This window comes from Xyrauchen texanus, chromosome 9, assembly GCF_025860055.1.
Source record: "Xyrauchen texanus isolate HMW12.3.18 chromosome 9, RBS_HiC_50CHRs, whole genome shotgun sequence".
NCBI classification, from domain to species: domain Eukaryota; kingdom Metazoa; phylum Chordata; class Actinopteri; order Cypriniformes; family Catostomidae; genus Xyrauchen; species Xyrauchen texanus.
Genome location: NC_068284.1, coordinates 3654804 through 3678838, shown reverse-complemented (window position 1 = coordinate 3678838; position 24035 = coordinate 3654804). Strand labels below are relative to the sequence as shown.

Below are 24035 nucleotides of genomic sequence, written 5' to 3'. Positions count from 1 at the left end.
TGAGACCGTGGCGGGTCAAATGAGACTGTAATGGGCCACGAGAGTCTAGTCAATTAATGGGAAACACTGAAGTACATGTGTTGTTCATTGGAAATTTAAATGTTTACCTCAAAAATTTCTAATTTCCTGATTTATCATTAAACAGTAAAACAATTTATTTTGGTGTAACATTAGTTTACTCTAATATGAACATCTAAGTCAGTCAGTTGCTGGTTACTAGCATAAGTGGACTAGCACACCCCATGCAGACCATTTTCATTGCATCCAGAAAGTATTCACAGCGCTTAATTTTTTCCACATTTTGTTATGTTACAGCCTTATTCCAAAATTGATTAAATTAATTATTTCCCTCAAAATTCTACAAACATTACCCCATAATGACAAAGTGAAAAAAGTTGAACTCTTTGCATATTTATTAAAAATAAAAAAATCACATGTACATAAGTATTCACAGCCTTTGCATGACACTCAAAATTGAGCTCAGGTGCATCCTGTTTCCATTGATCATCCTTGAGATGTTTCTACAACTTGATTGGAGTCCACCTGTGGTAAATTCAGTTGATTGGACATGATTTGGAAAGGCAGACACCTGTCTATATAAGGTCCCACAGTTAACAGTGCATGTCAGAGCACAAACCATGCCATGAAGTCCAGGGAATTGTCTGTAGACCTCCGAGACAGGATTGTATCGAGGTACAGATCTGGGGAAGGGTACAGAACAATTTCTGCAGCATTGAAGGTCCCAATGAGCACAGTGGCCTCCATCATCTGTAAATAGAAGAAGTTTGGAACCACCAGGACTCTTCCTAAAGCTGGCCGCCCGGACAAACTGAGCGATCGGGGGAGAAGGGCCATAGTCAGGGAGGTGACCAAAAACCCGATGGTCACTCTGACAGAGCTCCAGCGTTTCTCTGTGGAGAGAGGAGAACCTTCCAGAAGAACAACCATCTGTGCAGCACTCCACAAATCAGGCCTGTATGGTAGAGTGGCCAGACGGAAGCCACTCCTCAGTAAAAGGCACATGACCGAGATTGAACTCTTTGGCCTTTGGCCTTTTGACTTTTGGAAAGTGCCATGTCTGGAGGAAACAAGGCACCGCTCATCACCTGGCCAATACCATCCCTACAGTGAAGCGTGGTGGTGGTAGCATCATACTGTGGGGATGTTTTTCAGTGGCAGGAACTGAGAGACTAGTCAGGATCAAGGGAAAGATTAATGCAGCAATGTACAGAGACATCCTTGATGAAAACCTGCTCCAGAGCGCTCTGGACCTCAGACTGGGGCGAAGGTTCATCTTCCAACAGGACAACAACCCTAAGCACACAGCCAAGATAACAAAGGTTCATCTTCCAACAGGACAACAACCCTAAGCACACAGCCAAGATAACAAAGAAATGGCTATGGGACAACTCTGTATATGTCCTTGAGTGGCCCAGCCAGAGCCCAGACTTGAACCTGATTGAACCTCTCTGGAGAGATCTGAAAATGCCTGTGCACTGATGCTCCCCATCAAACCTGATGGAGCTTAAGAGGTCCTGCAAAGAAGAATGGGATAAAATACCCAAAAATAGCTGTGCCAAGCTTGTAGCATCATACAAAGACTTGAGGCTGTAATTGGTCCCAAAGCTTCTACAAAGTATTGAGCAAAGGCTGTGAATACTTATGTACATGTGATTTATTTATTTATTTTTTTTTTGTAATTTTTAATTTATTTATTTTTAATAAATTTGCAAAGATTTCAAACAAACTTCTTTCACGTTGTCATTATCGGTATTGTTTGTATAATTTTGAGGATAATAATGAATTTAATCTATTTTGGCATAAGGCTGTAACATAACAAAATGTGGAAAAAGTAAGCACTGTGAATACTTTCCGGATGCACTGTGTAATGGGGTTCAAAACAGTGCTACTATGAATGTAAATTTTAATACAGTGAAAAAGACACTCCATTAGCATAGCATAAATAAATATAAATGTCCAACATTCTTTTTTGAATGTCCATGTACTAAAATATTTTATGCCATGTGTGTACCTTCATTTACTATTACTATTGTTTTGAATGGCAACGTAAAAAGAAGCAATGTGATAACAATTTTACCTGGTCACAAAAAGTAGTCCGTTAATTTACCTGATGAACTTTCACCTTTTGCTGCCCCTTTATGCATCGCAGAGCTAATGTGTGCTTCTAAATAACTTGCACCATTATTAGCAACTGACACATAAGTGCCAGCGTTACATGTCATACATTCTGCTTCCCACGGATCTTGACTACCTAGACGAAAGCATGAATGGGAATTATTTGTGCAAATCTTCTGTAAATTTGCACTTTCGTTTGAGTATTGTTTCCACTCAGCTGTCATATGCAGCTACTGTCAGTGTCAAGCAACTTGTAGATGCCGAACACAACAGCAGAGATTGACAGGCAGGAATTTTGGCCAATAGTTGCTGCAAGCCTCTTATAATCGACCAATTGGTGTGCGAGAAGGCGGGACTTACAAAGAGGGGTTAAAGCAATGCAAATATGCGCGCACACACACAATGAAGTATTAGACCAGATGAACGTCATAATACAATTTAAGCCATAATACAAATTAAGGTACGAAAAAGAGGACATGTCTGGGAAAAAGAGGACATATGGTCACCCTCCATTTGGATGTCTTTGACCAGCCCACAAGTTTAAAAACATTAAGCTAAACATTTACATTTCTGCATTTGGCAGACGCTTTTATCCAAAGCGACTTACAGTGCACTTATTACAGGGACAATCCCCCTGGAGCAACCTGGAGTTAAGTGCCTTGCTCAAGGACACAACAGTGGCATCTTGGTGGTGTTGGGGCTTGAACCCCCGACCTTCTGGTCAGTAACCCTGAGCCTCAACCACTGAGCCACCACTGCCTACCTAAACATGTAGGTAACATCAGTAAATCCTCACCATTACTCTTCTTTTCAATAAAGTCCAAAAGGCTACGTTGCTTTTTTTCCTCCAGAGTGACACAAGCTGCCTCTCTCTAGTAGCGGGAGGCGGAGGGTGTTATCATCTGTTATGCCATGTTATCTTCCAGTGGTGGCTCAGCGGTTAAGGCTCTGGGTTACTGATCAGAAGGTCAGGGGTTCAAGCCCCAACACCACCAAGACACCACTGTTGGGCCCTTGAGCAAGGCCCTTGAACCTATCTGCTCCAGGAGTGCTGTATCATGGCTGACCCTGTGCTCTGAACCCAGCTTAGCTTAGCTGGGATATGTGAAAAATAAATAATTTCACCATGTATATGCAGAAATGTATGTATAATGTGTGACAATTGATCAATTAAATTAAATTAAAGACCTGCGAGACAGACTGCGTCATGAAGATTACTGCATATTCATACAGAAATAATTTTGTTGTTGAGCTGCACCTAAACTTGTGTTGCCTACATTTAAAATTACATTTGGGGCTGAGGCCCCGGAAAAATGACCGGCGACGCGGATACTCTGGAAAATAACAATTGTTACTGTGAAAGATACTTTGTTTTTTTGGAACAGAAAGTTGAAGTTAAAAGTTTACATTGAATACATTTAGTCACTAAACCTGTTTTCAGGAACAGACCTTTGGTCTCATAGAACTTCTCGTTTTCATAGATGTTATTACTTACTGTCCATCAACACACAATAATGAAGAATGAACACAAACCTTTTTGATCCTCAGTATCTTCATCTTTCATGGCATTTGAACTGCATGGTTCTGGATAACTCATGTCCTCACTCTCTTCTTTAATAAACATTTTACAATGCTTTATCACGCAGACCTCAGCTGTAACACCTGGAGTTATTCCTGTTTGTGTTTAAACAGTCTTCGTTTAGGGTGAAGAGAATAATGCGTCATTTATAAAAATGAATCTCAATTTACATACTTCTACTCACTTCTTATTTACAGCACTGTTTAATCTCTAATGTACGTGTATGCAGTTAGCCCGTATTTGTTCAATGTCGGATGATAGATATTCCTAATTGATCCGGGTTTCCAACATGCGGCGGTCTATTGTCCGATACTTAAATAATGTAGAAACAAACGAAACTACAATGCCGGTAGTTTTTAAAGGTTTATGAGTATAAATATATAATATCGTTTACCGTTTTAACGTCTCTGCAAACGTGTGCTAAACATAATATAATACGGAAACTTTGGTGCTTTTATTTTACTCATTGATGGATTTTATTCTCTTAAAATGAATGTTTATTGTTACTCTGCAAATCTCAAAGAGCCGCCATGTTTTCGTAACGTCATACAACAGCATCTCGAAGGGACATTAACCGCTTGTGGTCGAAAACGCTTAATGTAACGTAAAATACTACAACGGGATTCTCAAACTACAAACCTCACAGTGACTGAATTATTAATTATTAAACTATTAAATTAATCCCTACTGAGAAAAAAACGCACAACAGTAGAAACCCTCACTGAATTGTAAAATATTAATTTCTTGGGTTGAAACACCTTGTTTCCTACAGATTATTGGAGATTTCGGCTTCTTTAAATTTCAATCTGGATCAGTGGATGGGTCATTCTACACAGAAATGTCCACATTTCTGTCCCAAGCCTGGCAGAAAACATATACGTTAAATACAGTGTTTAGCCAAAATTATTTGCTTACTTCAATAATATAAAATGTTCTCTAAACAATTATACCTATTTGTGCCATGAATTAGGCTTTTTTAAATCAATTATACAAAATTCCATGAACCAAAACTGTGCTTGTCCCCGAGGTCATTTATGGAGATTTAGGGGCTATTTTAAGTTTAAGAATACATTTCTCACCCATTTTAAATGTAGTAATCAATGTCAAATTTATTATATGTATGACACAAATAAAAAAATTAAATAATAATATGATGGAAATAGCTGTCTCCCGGAATCATGTCACCATGTATCAAAAAAATATTGTTTAGAAAAACAAATCCAGATTTTGATGTAATTTACTACATCCTGCATCCTACTTGCTGAAGTTCTATCAAGAGAAGGACATTCTAAGTTTTCTGTCTATTTTCAGTTATCAGGAATTACCTAATATATTTCAATAAATTTAATTTTAGGCTTTTAAGTGTCACTGGTGTACCATCACTGGCGTTACCCTTGGGTGAAAAGGCTTTAGTAACGTCTGTTTATGAAGTTGTTATGCATGCAATAGTACTTATTAACAATATTTATTGACTGTAGCTTGTCTTTGTTTCACTAGACAGAAGTTAATCTGGCCACCTGGCCAAGCTCTAGCGATGACGTTAACTGATATTGGTGACAAACAGATAATTTGCTTAATTCTAGAGCCAATACCGTGGCACTGATCAGTGATCAGTACAAATTGAGCAGGGGTTCTGGGAGTTCATCATGGGGCACCTGGACAGATAAAGTAAGGTCATGGACAGAAAGGTGCAAAGGTGCCATGTCTTTGTTCTTTATTAATAGCTGAGGACTGTTCCAAGCTTCCCCCTCTTACTCCTATTAGCAGACTACATATATGCCATAAAAGCTTGATAATTTTATTAGGGCCCAAGCACAAAGTGCGTAGGACCCTATTGTTTTCGTTAGGATTATTATTATTAGGGCCCAAGCACAAAGTGCGTAGGACCCTATTGTTTTCGTTAGGATTATTATTAGGGCCCAAGCCTTGAAAAGGCAAGGCCCTATTGTTTTCGTTAGGATTATTATTAGGGCCCAAGCCTTGAAAAGGCAAGGCCCTATTGTTTTCGTTAGAATTATTATTAGGGCCCAAGCACAAAGTGCGTAGGACCCTATTGTTTTCGTTAGGATTATTATTATTATTATTATTATTATTATTATTATTATTATTTTATTTATTTTTTTTACGACTATTGGGGCACTTTTGGGGCTCTTAACGTGCTCAAAAACTCTTGAAACTTTGCACACTGGTCAGAACCCGCGGGCATTAGGGCCGGGCTGAAGCTGGTACCCGGGCGTGGCAGGGGGGCTCGACAGCGCCCCCTGAAACAGGGTCCGAAATCTTGGTCCATAAATCAAACACGCTTGCATGTAATAATATGAAACTCGGTACACATATAGATCTCATCGTTTCATATATCCTTCATACTTTTACTTTTTACCTCAGCCCAACAGGAAATCGTCTATTTAGGGTTCTTTGGAAAACACATGCAATGGAATGTGAAATACTCCTCCTAGAGAATTCCACCAATCGCCACGAAACTCGGTCAGCATGAAGTCAAGACATTGAGGATGAAAAATTGACAGCGGATTTTTGATATCTCGAACGGTTTGGCCGTGGTGAGAAACAAAATTATGGCGCGAAAAGTGAAACAGGAAATGTGTTATAACTTCTGCATACATTAATTGATCTCGATGAAACCGCAGCAGTGTGATCGCTGGAAGAGGCCGATCGCATGGATGTGACTATTGTGAGTCAAAGTTATAGCGCCACCAACTGGCAGAAGGAAGTGTGTCACTTTCAAAATGCTTTGAAATCACACTCTTATTTTTACCCGATTTACTTAAAACTTTATGTGTATAATGTAAACACACGGCAGATGTAGACGTGTGAAAGGATTATTGATATCTTAAATACTGTGGTCGTGGCAGCGCTTCAAAGTTGAACATTCTTTTTTGATGCGTGGTGCAGGGGCTCAGTAGCGCCACCTGTTGACAAAAGTGGGGTATTGGTTTTATACTTCGACCTAGAGTCACAAAACTCAGGAATTATATTGTTCTCATCGAGCCGGACAACTTTCTAATTTACAGTCATTAGCTCAGACCAACAGAAAGTCAGATATTTTTGTTTGTATGTGGAACACATTGCAAAGGAAACTTTGAAGCTCCAAAAACCCCATAAAGGTAGCATATAATGGGAGCAAATAGCAAGGAAGTGTGTTATAACTTCTGCATACATTAACTGATCTCGATGAAACTTCAGTAGTGTATCACATGGATGTGACTATTGTGAGTCAAAGTTATAGCACCACCAACTGGCAGAAGGAAGTGTGTCACTTTCAAAATGCTTTGAAATCACCCTCTTATGTCTCAAGTGAACAAACAGACCAACAGAAAGTCAGATATTTTGGTTTGAATGTGGAACACATTTCAAATGAACTTTGAAGCTCCAAAAAGCACACAAAGGAAGCATAAAAGCAAGGACGTGCGTTATAACTTTTGCATACATTAACTGATCTCGATGAAACTTCAGCAGTGTGTCACATGGATGTGACTACTGTGAGTCAAAGTTATAGCGCCACCAACTGGCAGAAGGAAGTGTGTCACTTTCAAAATGCTTTGAAATCACCCCCTTATGTCTCAATTGAACAAACAGTTGATAAAGAAATCGGGTATCAATATATTGAATTATGAATTATTTCAGTGATCAACTGTGATGTCGGTTAAGATGAAAATAAACTATCAGCTCTGTCTAAGCGATTATCTTTCTGAAACACGTCACAAAAACTTACAGAAACGGATAACACAAACATGATGTTGGAAATATACACTTATCAGAATAGTTATATTAAACTTTAGTCTATTTCAGTTAAAGCCATTTAAGTTATAAAGCTGTCTCATATGTAATTTCTCCTTTAATTCTATAATATAACCACTAGGTGGAGTTCTAAGCCTATTTTCTGTATTCTCGTTGTTTTAACGTATGAAGAAGACTTACATGTTGTTGAGAACGCAGTAAAGTGTGACGCATATTTCGTTCTGTGAGTTTTATGAGTACTCGAGTCTTTCTTAAAACCAACACATGAAACATATGTCTAAAGAAAGTAGGGATGGGCTTATCGATCCTAACGTATCAAAACTTCCGAGTATGATGTTGTTTTAGGGTTGTCTGACTAGAGCTGTCGCGATAGTCAATATATCGACTTATCGCACGATATATGGAAATGAGCGCTGATCATTTTTGGTGCCGCGATATATTGCAACTGATCATTTGTTTTATTATTAAAAATAATAATCAGATTCATTTTTACATTAAAATGAATGTCACCAACATTTTAGTTGATCGCGCTGCCTCTGTCATCTTGTCTGCACTCTGTGTCGGAGGCGGGGCTCAGGCAGCGTGTCCACACACACACACACACACACACACACACAGAGAGAGAGAGAGAGAGAGCGGACACCATCAGGTGAAGAGAAGGCGTGAACCAACTGCATTTTAAAGTGTTCTGTTTCGTGACATCTTCAGCGAGTCCAACATGGAATTGATTTCAATCTTCAGCTCCGGTGTGGGAACATTTTGGCTTTAAGCCGAACGAGAGAGGAGAGCTAATTAACGTGAACGAGCCGGTATGTCGACTGTGTTTTAAAACAGTAGCAACGAAAAGAGGCAACACAACAAACTTAAAATCGCACCTAAAACATAACCATCCCACCCAGTTTTTCAACCTGGGAACAACAACTGCAGCTGGAGTTGGAGAGGGGCCTTCTTCCAGACAGTTATCTGTTGCAGATGCCTTTTCCCGACAGTGCAAATATAAACGTGACAGCGCGAAATGGCGCACACTCACGGATAGCGTAACTCGCTATAAGAAAGACTGTTTAGCACAGCTGGTAACATTGTTACCCCAGTAAGATCCTGCCTTAAGCCCCACAAGGTAAACATGTTGGTGTTCCTTTCTCGGAATCTGCCTAACAATTAAAAAACTAATCTGGCAGCAGAAATGTCCTGTTGATGCATCTGTGCCTTTGTGTGAGACACTTTAAAAGTCATTATTGAAAAGTTATTATTGACATATTAGCCTACTTTGTTTTGATCTAGTTCTTGATACCTTGCACTTTTTTGTTAACAAAAGTGTATTTATTTACTTGTTTTATTTATTTGGGATATATTTTTTCACATTTCACAATGTCTAAATATTGAATAGAATAAGAGTAAAATGTTCTTTGTTCTTTGAAACAGTGTACTTGCATTATTATGCTATTATATTGTCATTATGTAATCAGTGGCATAAAATGGTCTGAAAATTACAATAATATCGTTTATCGCAATTAATTTATGTGCAATATATCGCACAACAAAAAGTAGTTATCGTGACAGCTCTATGTCTGACAGATTATTTTTGCTCGCATCTTCACGAAGGTTTGTCGGTTGTATACAATGTTTGCCTGTTTGAACGTTCAAGCGATTTTACACTATTCAACTCAACAAATGTGAAAACAACTCAAATACATGTTTGCGAGCAGATTGAGTGACACAGCGATCGAGCCGCGTCGTGTCTAACGCTCGCTCGAACGCCTGCTGCTTGCGTCTGAACGGACAATTTCATACAACAAAGTGTAAAAATACATGATATATTGAGGAGTCTGTTATGTCTCAAGTGAACAAACAGTTGAGAAAGAAATCTGGTATAATTATATTAAATTCTGGCATTATTCCAGATGACGTCCTGCTATATTTTTCTCTCGAAACAGCGGAAACAACTTAAACAAAATACTGCGTTATTTGTGCCCATACTGATACATTTAATACATCATCACAAACTATGAAAGTCGTACTTTTATATGTGTACACTTAAAATAACAACAAAACCTTGTGCTTTTGTAAAATAAAGAAAATAAACCGGCTGCGCTGTCTCTGTCTTCACGATAATCTTTCTGAAACACGTCACAAAATTCAAGTGAACAAAATCAGCCATTCACGCAGTCTGTATTTTATCATCTCACAATGAATACAGATGCAACAAGCACAGCACAAAACGAAAATAATGATACTTCTCAGTTCTCAAAAGATTAAACTGAACTGTGCCTTGAATATCGTAACATGCGATAAAACCCTCTTAAAGAGACAGTAACAATTTAGCCTTCGCCCTGAACATAGACATCCCAAGTCATTGAAAAGTACAAATGGTATTATTTTAAGTTTTTTAATTTCTCTCTTACGCTGTAAAATGCCACGTTTTTGAATGGCATGTAAAATGTAAAAATAATCACTCAATCTCCATTTTTCTTCTCTGATCTGTTGCTATTTTAATGATTTAAAAATCAAAGCACTGACCATTTAAAGTGTGAGCTTGTACATTTTGAAATTTATAAACAGTCACAGCAATGCAGTGTTATTATGTGCCTAGATAGTCTTTCAAATAAAATGAGTTTACCCCAAAAATATATTTCTCTCATCATTTACTCACCCTCAGGCACGTGCACACATAGACATCAAAGGGGCTTGAGCACCTGCCCTTTTTCTTCCTCGAGAGAAAGTGCTCTTTTTTCTGGGGTGTTTATTTTTATTTTTTTAATAAATAAATTAATATATATATTCCTGTTTACGCACAGCTTCCCTGTCAAACAAATATATTTATTAAATAAAAAATCAAAACATCAGGTCGGTAGATGAGATTTTGTCGATGCCCGCCCTCCCTCCCTCCCTCCGCGTCGTGTACAGTGCCTCGACTATACAGCTAATTAGCCAAAAGCAAATATAGTTAACTTGTGTCTTGCTAACATTCATGACTCATGAGCTACTAGCTAATGTAATAGGTTAGCTAAAGTCTAGCTAAGGCAATATATCATGGCCATACAGGCCAATATACTTTACTTATTGGAGACATTACAGGTGAATACAGTCACATTTGTGTGATGTACTTAACATAATGATAAATAATCTTAAGATATTATATCGTATGCTATGTATTGTGAATACACCCATGTTAAACATAAAAATGTACTTCCATTGCATATCATACGAACACATAAGCGTAAATTATAATTACATTGATAAACCTGTACAAAGACCTCCAGATAAATACTGGCCTTCTGGATTAACACATTTAAGTGCTGCAAAAGATATTGACCTATGACATCCTATGACATCAAAAATTATTCTACATTTGAATTATCTCATAGATGTGACTATTGTGGTTCACGGTCATAGGCCCTGTCCTAAATGGCACACTTCATATGAATTTTCAGTCTTGTGTACTTATTTCATGTGTCCATTAACTCCATGAGACCGTAGGGTGTCTCATTTTTCATTTTAGGTATCGGAAGGGTGCTCACGCATACTTTGTGGTCGATATGTGACCTCGATCCGCACTTTTGCAGAGCAAACACTGATGCGAGCTCTACAGCACACATCTTCTCGACAGTCAAAGCGAGGTTACGTTATTGCCCATCGTGCACAGCGACCCTAAAGGCACGGGGGTGGCGGTGCCACCGGCTTGGGCCCGCCATCGCTGCTTGCAGCTATATTTATTATTATTTTTTTTACGACTATTGGGGCACTTTTGGGGCTCTTAACGTGCTCAAAAACTCTTGAAACTTTGCACACGGGTCAGAACCCGCGGCCATTAGGGCTGGGCTGAAGCTGGTACCCGGGTGTGGCAGGGGGGCTCGACAGCGCCCCCTGGAACAGGGTCCGAAAACTTGGTCCATAAATCAAACACGCTTGCATGTAATAATATGAAACTTGGTAGACATATAGATCTCATCGTTTCATATATCCTTCATACTTTTACTTTTTACCTCAGCCCAACAGGAAATTGTCTATTTAGGGTTTTTTAGAAAACGCATGCAATGGAATGTGAAATACTCCTGCTAGAGAATTCCACCAATCGCCACGAAACTCAGTCAGCATGAAGTCAAGACATTGAGGATGAAAAACAGTTAGCGGATTTTTGATATCTCGAACGGTTTGGCCATGGCGAGGAAACGAAATGATGCCGCGAAAAGAGAAACAGGAAGTGTGTTATAACTTCTGCATACATTAATTGATCTCGATGAAACTTCAGCAGTGTGTTCACTGTAAGAGGCCGATCGCATGGATGTGAGTATTGTGAGTCAAAGTTATAGCGCCAACAATTGGCAGAATGAAGTATGTCACTTTCAAAATGCTTTGAAATCACCCTCTTATTTTTACCCGATTTACTTAAAACTTTAGGTGTATAATGTAAACACACGGCAGATGTTGACATGTGAAAGGATTATTGATATCTTCGATACTGTCGCCGCGGCAACGCTTCAAACTAGAATATTCTTTTTTGATGCTTTTGAGACTCTTAGCATACTTGAAATTGCATGAAACTCGACAGACACATCACATTTATTAGCCAGTAGACATGTGCAAAGTTTCAGAAACAGGCGTGGTGCAGGGGCTCAGTAGCGCCACCTTTTGACAAAAGTGGGGGGGTTGCTTTACACTTTGACCCACAGTCACAAAACTCAGGAATTATATTGTTCTCATCGAGCCGGACAACTTTCTAATTTACAGTCATTAGCTCACACCAACAGAAAGTCAGCTATTTTGGTTTGAATGTGGAACACATAGCAAATGAACTTTGAAGATCAAAAAAGCACATAAAGGTAGCATGAAAGCAAGGAAATGTGTTATAACTTCTGCATACATTAACTGATCTCGATGAAACTTCAGCAGTGCATAAATTATAATTACATTAATAAAGCTGTACAGAGACCTCCGTATAAATACTGGCCTTCTGGATTAACACGTTTAAGTGCTGCAAAAGATATTGACCTATGACATCCTATGACATTAAAAATTATTCTACATTTGAATTACCTCATAGATGTGACTATTGTGGTTCACGGTCCTAGGCCCTGTCCCAGGCCCTGTCCCAAATGGCACACTTCATATGAATTTTCAGTCTTGTGTACATATTTCATGTGTCCATTAACTCCATGAGACCGTAGGGTGTGTCATTTTTCATTTTAGATATCAGAAGGGTGCTTGCGCATACTTTGTGGTTGATATGTGCCCTCGATGCGCACTTTTGAAGAGCTCACACTGATGCAAGCTCTACAGCACACATCTTCTCGACGGTCAAAGCGAGGTTACGTTATTGCCCAGCATGCACAGTAACCCTAAAGGCCGGGGGTGGCGGTGCCACCGGCTTGGGCCTGCCATCGCTGCTTGCAGCTATATATAGGGCCCAAGCACAAAGTGCGTAGGACCCTATTGTTTTCGTTAGGATTATTATTATTATTAGGGCCCAAGCACAAAGTGCGTAGGACCCTATTGTTTTCGTTAGGATTATTATTATTAGGGCCCAAGCACAAAGTGCGTAGGACCCTATTGTTTTCGTTAGGATTATTATTATTATTATTATTTTTTTTTTTTATTTTTTTTTTTTTTTACGACTTACGGGGCACTTTTGGGGCTCTTAACATGCTCAAAAACTCTTGAAACTTTGCACACGGGTCAGAACCTGTGGTCATTAGGGCCGGGCTGAAGCTGGTACCCGGGCGTGGCAGGGGGGCTCGACAGCGCCCCTGGAACAGGGTCCGAAAACTTGGTCTATAACTCAAACACGCTTGCATGTAATAATATGAAACTGGGTACACATATAGATCTCATCGTTTCATATATCCTTCATACTTTTACTTTTTACCCCAGACCAACAGGAAACCGTCTATTTAGGGTTGTTTGAAAAGCATACGCAATGGAATTTGGAATACTCCTCCCAGAGAATTCCACCAATCGCCACCAAACTCGGTCAGCATGATGTCAAGACATTGAGCATGAAAAATGCCGGCAGATTTTTGATATCTCTAACGGTTTGGCCGTGGCGAGGAAACGAAATGATGGCGAGAAACGAGAAACAGTCAGAGTGTTATAACTTCTGCATACATTAATTGATCTCGATGAAACTTCAGCGGTGTGTTCGCTGTAAGAGGCCGATCGCATGGATGTGACTATTGTGAGTCAAAGTTATAGCGCCACCAACTGGCAGAAGGAAGTGTGTCACTTTCAAAATGCTTTAAAATCACCCACTTATTGTTACACGATTTACTTCAAACTTTATGTGTATAATGTAAACACCCGGCAGATGTAGGCGTGTGAAAGGATTATTGATATCTTAAATACTGTTGTTGTGGCAGCTCTTCAAACTTGAATTTTCTTTTTGATGCCTGGTGCAGGGCGCAGTAGCGCCACCTTCAGACAAAAGTGGGGTATTGGTTTCATACTTTGACCTAGAGTCAGATATTTTGGTTTGAATGTGGAACACATTGCAAATGAACTTTGAAGCTCCAAAAGCACACAAAGGAAGCATAAAAGCAAGGAAGTGTGTTATAACTTTTGCATATATTAACTGATCTCGATGAAACTTCAGCAGTGTGTCACATGGATGTGACTACTGTGAGTCAAAGTTATAGCGCCACCAACTGGCAGAAGGAAGTGTGTCACTTTCAAAATGCTTTGAAATCACCCCTTATGTCTCAATTGAACAAACAGTTGATAAAGAAATCGGGTATCAATATATTGAATTATGAATTATTGCAGTGATCAACTTTAATGTCCGGTTAAGATGAAAATAAACTATTGCTCTGTCTAAGCCATTATCTTTCTGAAACACGTCACAAAAACTTACAGAAACTGATAACACAAACATGATGTTGGAAATATACACTTATCAGAATAGTTATATTAAACTTTAGTCTATTTCAGTTAAAGCCATTTCAGTTATAAAGCTGTCTCATGTAATTTCTCCTTTAATTCTATAATATAACCACTAGGTGGAGTTCTAAGCCTATTTTCTGTATTCTCGTTGTTTTATCGTATGAAGAAGACTTACATGTTGTTGAGAACGCAGTAAAGTGTGACGCATATTTCGTTCTGTGAGTTTTATGAGTACTCCGAGTCTTTATTAAAACCAACACATGAAACATGTCTAAAGAAAGTAGGGATGGGCTGATCGATCCGAACGTATCAAAACGTCCGAGAATGATGATCAAATTTCAAAATGCTTTGAAATCACACTCTTATTTTTATTGTAAACCTGTGATAAAACATATATGCTTGTGTTTTACATTTTTAAGAAAGCAAAAAAAAATGGCAGCAAACAACCACTTTTATAATTATTGTTTTGCGATCTTTGCGATTGATTTTCTTTCTGATTAATTTTCTGATAAATCTACCATTTGTTGTTGAAATGACGTAGTTCCAACGGGAGTGCGAAGTGGAGGGCGGGTCCACCTTCTTCATGTAGCCAATCAGATGAGCTAATCGCTAACTCTCGATTTACTCTTATCTGATTGGTTTAAAACACGCCAGTCACCAGAACACATCTTTAACATAATTTGGCTCAGACCCGTTCTCGTTGCTGCAATGGTACTTTTAATAATGCACACATGCATGTTAAATAATAAATAAATAAAAGAACAAATGAATAAATAAATGAATAAATAAACCATGATTACTTAAGGTTACAAATACACACACACACACACTCCATCATTGCAATCTTGACATCGCAGCCTGTTCATTATATCCGCAATAAAATATAATAATAAAATAGTAAACCTAACATATAAAAATTACTCTGTTTAAATTAGGGCTGGGCGATAAAACGATCTCGATATGGCATCGCGATAATATTTATTTAGACTACGATGATAAACTTTTGACATGTTTACTCGATATGGATAGACCTAACAGCCTATTACAAAGCAGAAATAAACGGACAACAGCCAGTCATAACGCAGATTTTGGCTTGTGCGTCTAAGTACACGCCCATTTGCTAGCAGAGCACTGTTTGAGCTACCGGCAGTGAAGAAAGTGAGTGTAAAGAAAAATGAGTGGAAACGACGAACTCGAACTATCTTCCAAAGCTGAGGAAATTGTTGACAAAAAAGGTAACAAGACGTCAATTATATGGAAGTGGTTTGGATATCTGAAAAGCGACGACGCGCAAATAAAGACGGTCTCGCGAAATATGCCGTCGGTCGGTGATAACCAAGACGGGAAAAACAAATAAAACCTTTTCGGTCACCTGAAAAGGTACCATCCCAGCGACCACACCGAGAGTATGAAAATGCGGGCCCATGTTAATGTTACTCCGTCCAAAAGTTTTGCAGACTAGTCTTTCTGGCAAAAACCTATAATAGGGTAATTAGGGTTACATGAGCACTACCTAAAAGGTGTAGCATAGTGACTGGTTTACAATGTTTACATTTTGCACTTTTTACTCAGATTGCTACCTCTAAAACATTTGAGATATTTAAAACCAGTACACAATTAATATTTTATTTATCTGACAGTTAAGTACTTAAATCTGCCAGGGACTTTGTGGTTCACTTGTTTACATTTGTTGTCTTGGTTGTACCTCTGCAAACATTTTGAAACGTTTGCTGCCCTGCCAAAAAAATTTGATGTGATAGTACTGTAGTCACAGCTTTTAGTTTGATATTTTATAATCAGTTACAAGGCAAGCTAACTTGCATTGTTTTGTCAAGGCAGATAAAGCATGTTTATGTAGCGAATCAGCTCTATATTCTTCCACCATTAGGTAGCGAATCAGCTCTATGAAATATTAATAATCAATCATAACTTGTTATAATCGATTATGAATATTTGGATCAGTTAATCGGGTTAACTTGATGTAGCTACATTAACATTACAACCAAATACTCGGTTCATCCCGTGAACACTCAATATTGGTTATTAATTAATTAATTAATAGAAAGGTACATTTCGGGGCATGGGAAATGTCTTTCTTACTAAGTATTAAGAGCAAGTAGTCAAAATCTATGATTAGTGACTTTAGATATGAGCTTGAGACACAGACAACTTTACATGTGACATGAACAAGACTTTATTAACTAGACTAAACATTTAAACTACTCTAACATACATATACATACATTCATACAGTTTACCAAGGGAAAGAGGGCTGAAACAGAATACAGGAAGGCAAGAAGTTATAGCATTGTTTGAAGTTCAGCAGATCAACAGCCTGTGCAAACCATCATATTAGTTCTGACACGCCCTTTTTAGAAAGGGGTTAAGGATACTTAATGTATCAAATAATGAGACTAAGTTTGATACTTGCATGTCCCATTTGAAATAAACTGTCCTGATGCAATTTGTTGAGGCTCCAGTTGATCTTTGATGTTGTCTTGATGAGAGAGAGAACCAGTGAGAGTCAGAGGATCTTGGTGAATGGGCAGTCAAGGCTGTAGGTAGCCTGGCACATGCTTGGGAGTCCTTGGGGCCTTCTAGTGTGGCATGATTCAGCGAGAGAGTGAGAGAGCACAAGGCTCAGAGGGCAAGAGAGGCAGGAAGCAAGAGAGGCTAAGAGTGAGCGAGGAAGAGCTAAGAAGAGGAGAGAGGAAGTGGGCGCAGCAATTTTATACCCTCGGGAAACAGGTCCCACCTCTCATTGGCTCAACCAATAAGAAGGGTTTGAGTTCTAGGCGGGAATTTGGTTTATTGCTCTTTGTTGTAAAATTGCCCATTGCATGTGCAAGAAAGAAAATAGGAAATATACTTTTAATACTAATATGTTGTTGTTATCGACATATCATGTACACAGTCATTTCAATCTTCAAAATACCAAGTTATAGAGACCAAATATGCCACACATATGATTTTGGTTAACCATAGTATGCAAAGTCTGAAACATTAACCCATTAGTTTGCAAGAAAACATAGATCAAGCACATTTAAGGGAAAATGTGAGATGGCACATTAGATACATGTCAATATTTATCACATGGGTATATAGAATATATATATAGGATTAACAGGGTTCATTTCTCTTTCTCAGTAAGAGAATGAAGGGAGGGTCAGCACTTCTCTGAACATTCCTTTGGAGGTCGTAAAGGCCTCCATTACTCTGGGCATGAGAGAGTTCCTTTGTCAAAGCTCATTTGCATGTTTATGATAGTAAGAGATTTTGGGCTGAATGACTCAAAAGATAGTAAAACATCGCGTAATATCATTCTACAGAGATCTTATATTCGAATTCAGCTCGGACAAATCGTAAGGTTTAATTTGATACCAAGAAAGGTATATTTAGTACACTTAATAAGGGAATATACACTGAGGCTATTAAATATGAGGCCTCAGAGTTTAAAACACACAACGAAACAGTTCTAACGAGTTTGATATACCTCAGAAATACACAACATACAGGGATTACACGTATTTCATTAGCAATATGCAGTTCTGTGTTTAACTGAAAAACACACACACACGCACACACATTTTTACGTTCAAAGTTTCCCCCTTCCTGTCCACACGATAAGCACGTGGTGAGCATGCGGATGTCACATGCGGTTCTCTGTCAATAGTTCATTGTCTCTTTGTCAATACATTTATTGTGCTTGTGGAGGCTGGTTGGCGCTATTTCAGTAATTAGGGGGGTTTTTAACAGTAAGTTCTTGTTTGTTCGGGAATCTGTTAAGGCCACTGATCCTCCGCCATACCTTACAGTTCCCCTTTTTCACCAGGTGGTGTCCCTGTTGGAGACATCATCGGATGACAATCATCACAATGGCGGATGGCAGGTGAATCATGAGGGTTTGTAGAAGGTGGTTGTTCCACGGTGGGTGATGTAGACAGTAGCCACATCCAGGTCTCTGCAGCAGGTGCAGAGGCAGCAGGTGCCTTGACAGTGTGTCACCTGTCATTATGAAGTCAGTTCGTTTGAGGCAGGTGCTTGTTTGTGGCTGCAGGGAGTGGTTATGGGCATTGTGTAGTGTGGAGAGAGTTTCAGACTGACCTAGTACTGGTAGCAAAAGGGCAGCAGGTGGCCGTTCGCCCTTGGTTCGGCACCTAGTCACCAGGTGTCTGAAGTCTGCAGTGTTACTCTGCTCTGGCAGCAGTGCTGACTTGAGCTTGCCTGAGTGGTGTTGGGCAAGAGTCAGAGGTTTGTTCTTCCCAGTACTCCTCAGGGGAGTTCTGTTCCAGGAGCTCTTTTGCTAGTGCTAGCAGCTCTTGTAACTCAGAAACAGGCGTTTCTAGCTGTCTTTGTGCAGCCTCTGTTTGGCACCTGTTTGAAAGGTGTACAGGAGGATGTTGTTGTAGACTGCTGTGGGATGTCCTGTGGTGTTTGCTGGGTGAGGCCTTGTGTTTGTTAAAGGCCTTCTGTGTCAGGTCACGCAGTTGTTGGATAGGCATTGTGTGGGGGCAGGCCATAATGCCTAAATGGTGACTTGCCATAGGATGGAGGTTTCGGAGGAAAAGGCTCTTGAAGCTGGTGTCCTCCTCCATCCCAGGTTTGTTGCGAGCTCCGAAGTAAGCTCGTCTGAGTATGTGGTGGTAAACATAGGGAGTTTCATGCCGACCCTGTTTGGTGTCTAGGGCAGCGATCAGTCCGTTTTTAGACTCTGAGAATTCCCTTATGATGGCTTGTTTCAGCTGCTGGTAGTTAGACTGGATGTTTTCTGGCTGTCGAGCCAGAAAGCGTCGCAACTCTGGGCTGGACGTGATCCAGATCAGATGGAGTCTATCTTGATGGTTCACAATCATCAAAGACTGCAGGTGAAAGTCAATGTCTCGCAGGTAAGCGTGGACGTCGTGGTCTCCTGCAAGCTCTGGTGTAAATGCAGGGATATGTCTGGCCATTCGGTTGAGGTCTTTGAGTGTCACTACACGTGTCGTTTCAAGATTCGTCTGAATCAATCCTTTTCCTTCCGCGGCTGCAGAAGCTTTAAGGAAACTGTCCGATGACGTGTTAAGCATAGGGGTTTGTCTCCTCCCTTTGTAAATCTGTGCTTGGCTGGGGGAGGTTTCTCTGCTGATTGCAAGTGGGGGAGTGAGATGTCTCTCCTGCTGTGGTTCCTTTTGCAGCAGGTAAGAGTGTCTCAGTTCTCGTTGGACCATGTCAAGTTCATCTTTGGTGTTGTCCAGCTGCTGAGTCAGCACTTTAACTTCAGCTCTGGACACATTCAGTTGACCTTCACAGGCCATGATTCTGGCATCTTTGTCCAAGAGTTCAGAATTTGCTGTTTTTAACAGTGAATCTTTGTGAAAAAGTACCTTTTCCAGGTGCTCTCTAGCTGTCTTTTCCAACTGCTCTTGTTGTTTAGCAGCTGTCAGAGCCGTTTGAAGTCTGTGGATTACCTCCTGTGACTCCCTTCTGCCAGGGTCCTTGTGTCTGTCCTGAGCCCCCATCTCTAACTGGTCTATGCGGCTTTTAGCATGTGTCAGCTCCGTTTGGGACTCAGTGATCTGGCGTTGGAGGTTGTTTACCTCCTGTTTCAAACCTGTGAGGTTGTGGGCCAGGACGATAACCTCAGTCAGATATTTGTGCTCATACCTCTGGTTTGAGTCGTCTGTCATTAGTTCTTTTCCCTCGTTTTCCAGTTGCTTTTTGTTCTGTTGCTGAAGGTCGTCAGCAGCCATGGATAAAAGGGTGTTCCTCAAAACACCTAGCCAGTCCTTTTGGCCTGCCATCTGGGCAGTTAGGCTGAGCATCTGCAACATTTTGGCACACTTCTGGTGAGAGTAAGGGCAAGAGACTAATGCAAGATCAGACAGAATTTGGAGCTAAAGGCAAAGTGAGACAGCAAGGTGTATAATGTACAGCTAGGTTTTGCTAGGTGTGGTTAACAATTGAAATGTGTTCCTGATTATTACTATCTTAGCTGCAAATAGCAGGATGCTCAGATTTGTGTGGATCTGAGTGGCTTTGCTAAAAGAGCGTAAGCCTAGATTTAATAAATGACTTAAGATGTTTCTTTGGGTCAAATTATTTATCAGCACTCACTGATAGCATACAACAGGCTTGATCTTTGAACACATGAAGAGGAGAAAGAAAGAGGAAGAAAAGAGCTTTCCTATTAGATTGTGTCTATTAGTGTTGCTCAAAATTATGCCATAGAAATCGTCTAGATTACTAGTGTAGCTGGCTCATAAAATTTAAGCAACTTGTTGCAAATAAACACAAAATCGAGAAGAAAAGTATGTCTAGTTACTTTTGCAGTTTTATGGGGAAATAAAACCACACTAGACCAAGAGGGTTAAATGGGAAAATTAATAGCTGACTTCTATTATTAGTAAAAATAAATAAAAAGACTTGAAGAAGTGATTAAAATAGCAGAATAACCTTGTATTGGCAATAATCAATAGCACTTATGATTAACAATTAGATTTGCTTTGGACATCATTCTATAGTTGGTCACAGCTGTTGCGTGTTCAAGACCACACAATGTGTTTGTCCCTCTATAAAGTTTAGTCAACGTGCCATTGAAAGTTCCCACTAACTATAAAAATTATTCTCTATCTAAACAGTTTACATGTAATTAAGTTTTTAGATTTAATTAACAAAGTAACTGCAAATTTAGCTGAACAGCGTTCAGTAAGGGATGCACCTGAAAGGTGCAGGTGAAGTTAGATGAGAAGAATTAAAGTTAAGGAAAGAGAAAGTGAAAATTCAGAAACCAGAAATGGGGTTAAAGGAAAATGGTTTAGATCACTTCACTCTGCATACACACAAGCTGTAGATAAAGGCTTCATGTAAATTATGCTAGCAGCTAACTGTTGAAGCTATTAGTTAGCTTAGCCTAAGCTAAGGGGCTGCTAAGTTGGGTTAGCTTAGCCACCTAGGCTGGTTTGTTTACAAAATGGCGTCGGAAGGAAACACATGTGCTATCTGGAGTGAGCACTTCCTGTGACAAGTCGTTGTCATGGGAACCAATGCACTTCAGAGTTTCAGTGAGTGAACACAGTTTTGATCACCAGGAAGCTAAGCCTTTTAGATGCACAGATAAAGTTTAGATGAAGGACATCAATCTAACTATAATTTGTAAAGCCTTTATACTGTGAAAAGGGGAGCATCGCCCAAATCTACATTTATATAACACTGTACTGAGATTTCTTCATCAGAAACAGGTTAAGCAATCAATTCTGGTACAGTTTACATGCCGCTGAGCTGAGATTCCTTCATCAAAACAGACTTACACTTTAATACTGAAATTAGGGTTTCTTCGCTAAAATCATATTACTCGTACACTGATACCTTTTGAAAATATGCTTAAATGTGTTAAGACTCTTTCAATTACAGTAGAGATGTCAATTCAAGCCATCACCTTATCCGCATCCAAACAAGCCAGCAACTAGTGAAGCAAATGCCGTTTCGCATGTCATGTCCTATTCTGACCGGAATTATTCAATGCACACTTTTAAGTTGACAGTGGTTAAAGCTCATAAACTTTGTTTAATCATGCCCGCACATTCTCCACCATTATGTAGCGAATCAGCTCTATATTCTTCCACCATTAGGTAGCGAATCAGCTCTATGAAATATTAATAATCAATCATAACTTGTTATAATCGATTATGAATATTTGGATCAGTTAATCGGGTTAACTTGATGTAGCTACATTAACATTACAACCAAATACTCGGATCATCCCGTGAACACTCAATATTGGTTATTAATTAATTAATTAATAGAAAGGTACATTTCCGGGGCATGGGAAATGTCTTTCTTACTAAGTATTAAGAGCAAGTAGTCAAAATCTATGATTAGTGACTTTAGATATGAGCTTGAGACACAGACAACTTTACATGTGACATGAACAAGACTTTATTAACTAGACTAAACATTTAAACTACTCTAACATACATATACATACATTCATACAGTTTACCAAGGGAAAGAGGGCTGAAACAGAATACAGGAAGGCAAGAAGTTATAGCATTGTTTGAAGTTCAGCAGATCAACAGCCTGAGCAAACCATCATATTAGTTCTGACACGCCCTTTTTAGAAAGGGGTTAAGGATACTTAATGTATCAAATAATGAGACTAAGTTTGATACTTGCATGTCCCATTTGAAATAAACTGTCCTGATGCAATTTGTTGAGGCTCCAGTTGATCTTTGATGTTGTCTTGATGAGAGAGAGAACCAGTGAGAGTCAGAGGATCTTGGTGAATGGGCAGTCAAGGCTGTAGGTAGCCTGGCACATGCTTGGGAGTCCTTGGGGCCTTCTAGTGTGGCATGATTCAGCGAGAGAGTGAGAGAGCACAAGGCTCAGAGGGCAAGAGAGGCAGGAAGCAAGAGAGGCTAAGAGTGAGCGAGGAAGAGCTAAGAAGAGGAGAGAGGAAGTGGGCGCAGCAATTTTATACCCTCGGGAAACAGGTCCCACCTCTCATTGGCTCGACCAATAAGAAGGGTTTGAGTTCTAGGTGGGAATTTGGTTTATTGCTCTTTGTTGTAAAATTGCCCATTGCATGTGCAAGAAAGAAAATAGGAAATATACTTTTAATACTAATATGTTGTTGTTATCGACATATCATGTACACAGTCATTTCAATCTTCAAAATACCAAGTTATAGAGACCAAATATGCCACACATATGATTTTGGTTAACCATAGTATGCAAAGTCTGAAACATTAACCCATTAGTTTGCAAGAAAACATAGATCAAGCACATTTAAGGGAAAATGTGAGATGGCACATTAGATACATGTCAATATTTATCACATGGGTATATAGAATATATATATAGGATTAACAGGGTTCATTTCTCTTTCTCAGTAAGAGAATGAAGGGAGGGTCAGCACTTCTCTGAACATTCCTTTGGAGGTCGTAAAGGCCTCCATTACTCTGGGCATGAGAGAGTTCCTTTGTCAAAGCTCATTTGCATGTTTATGACAGTAAGAGATTTTGGGCTGAATGACTCAAAAGATAGTAAAACATCGCGTAATATCATTCTACAGAGATCTTATATTCGAATTCAGCTCGGACAAATCGTAAGGTTTAATTTGATACCAAGAAAGGTATATTTAGTACACTTAATAAGGGAATATACACTGAGGCTATTAAATATGAGGCCTCAGAGTTTAAAACACACAACGAAACAGTTCTAACGAGTTTGATATACCTCAGAAATACACAACATACAGGGATTACACGTATTTCATTAGCAATATGCAGTTCTGTGTTTAACTGAAAAACACACACACACGCACACACATTTTTACGTTCAAAGTTTCCCCCTTCCTGTCCACACGATAAGCACGTGGTGAGCATGCGGATGTCACATGCGGTTCTCTGTCAATAGTTCATTGTCTCTTTGTCAATACATTTATTGTGCTTGTGGAGGCTGGTTGGCGCTATTTCAGTAATTAGGGGGGTTTTTAACAGTAAGTTCTTGTTTGTTCGGGAATCTGTTAAGGCCACTGATCCTCCGCCATACCTTACATTTGCTAAAAGTAAAATGTTAACATTTAGATTTAAAGTTTATCAATATTCTTTTATAACAAAATATATTCTCAACCAATCCATGTTTGCACAGTTAAATGTTTGCATTGTTATTTATTTATGTTAATAAACTATATAGTTCAACTATTGAACCTTCT

The 24035-nt window shown here is 39.3% G+C and overlaps 1 protein-coding gene across 5 annotated transcripts in view; it reads right to left on the bottom strand.

Moving 5' to 3' along the window:
- LOC127649807 (zinc finger protein 239-like) overlaps window positions 1-24035 on the bottom strand; it is a 128976-nt gene that overhangs the window by 42744 nt on the left and 62197 nt on the right. The window contains exon 1 of one of the 5 annotated variants that reach the window (XM_052135061.1): window positions 3900-3939. The exons of 3 other annotated variants lie outside the window; for them this stretch is intronic. The gene's annotated coding sequence lies outside the window, so the exon portion shown is untranslated. Of the gene's footprint in view, window positions 1-3899; window positions 3940-24035 lie in introns of those variants that run through there. One more of the 5 variants, XM_052135059.1, reaches the window with a different exon arrangement.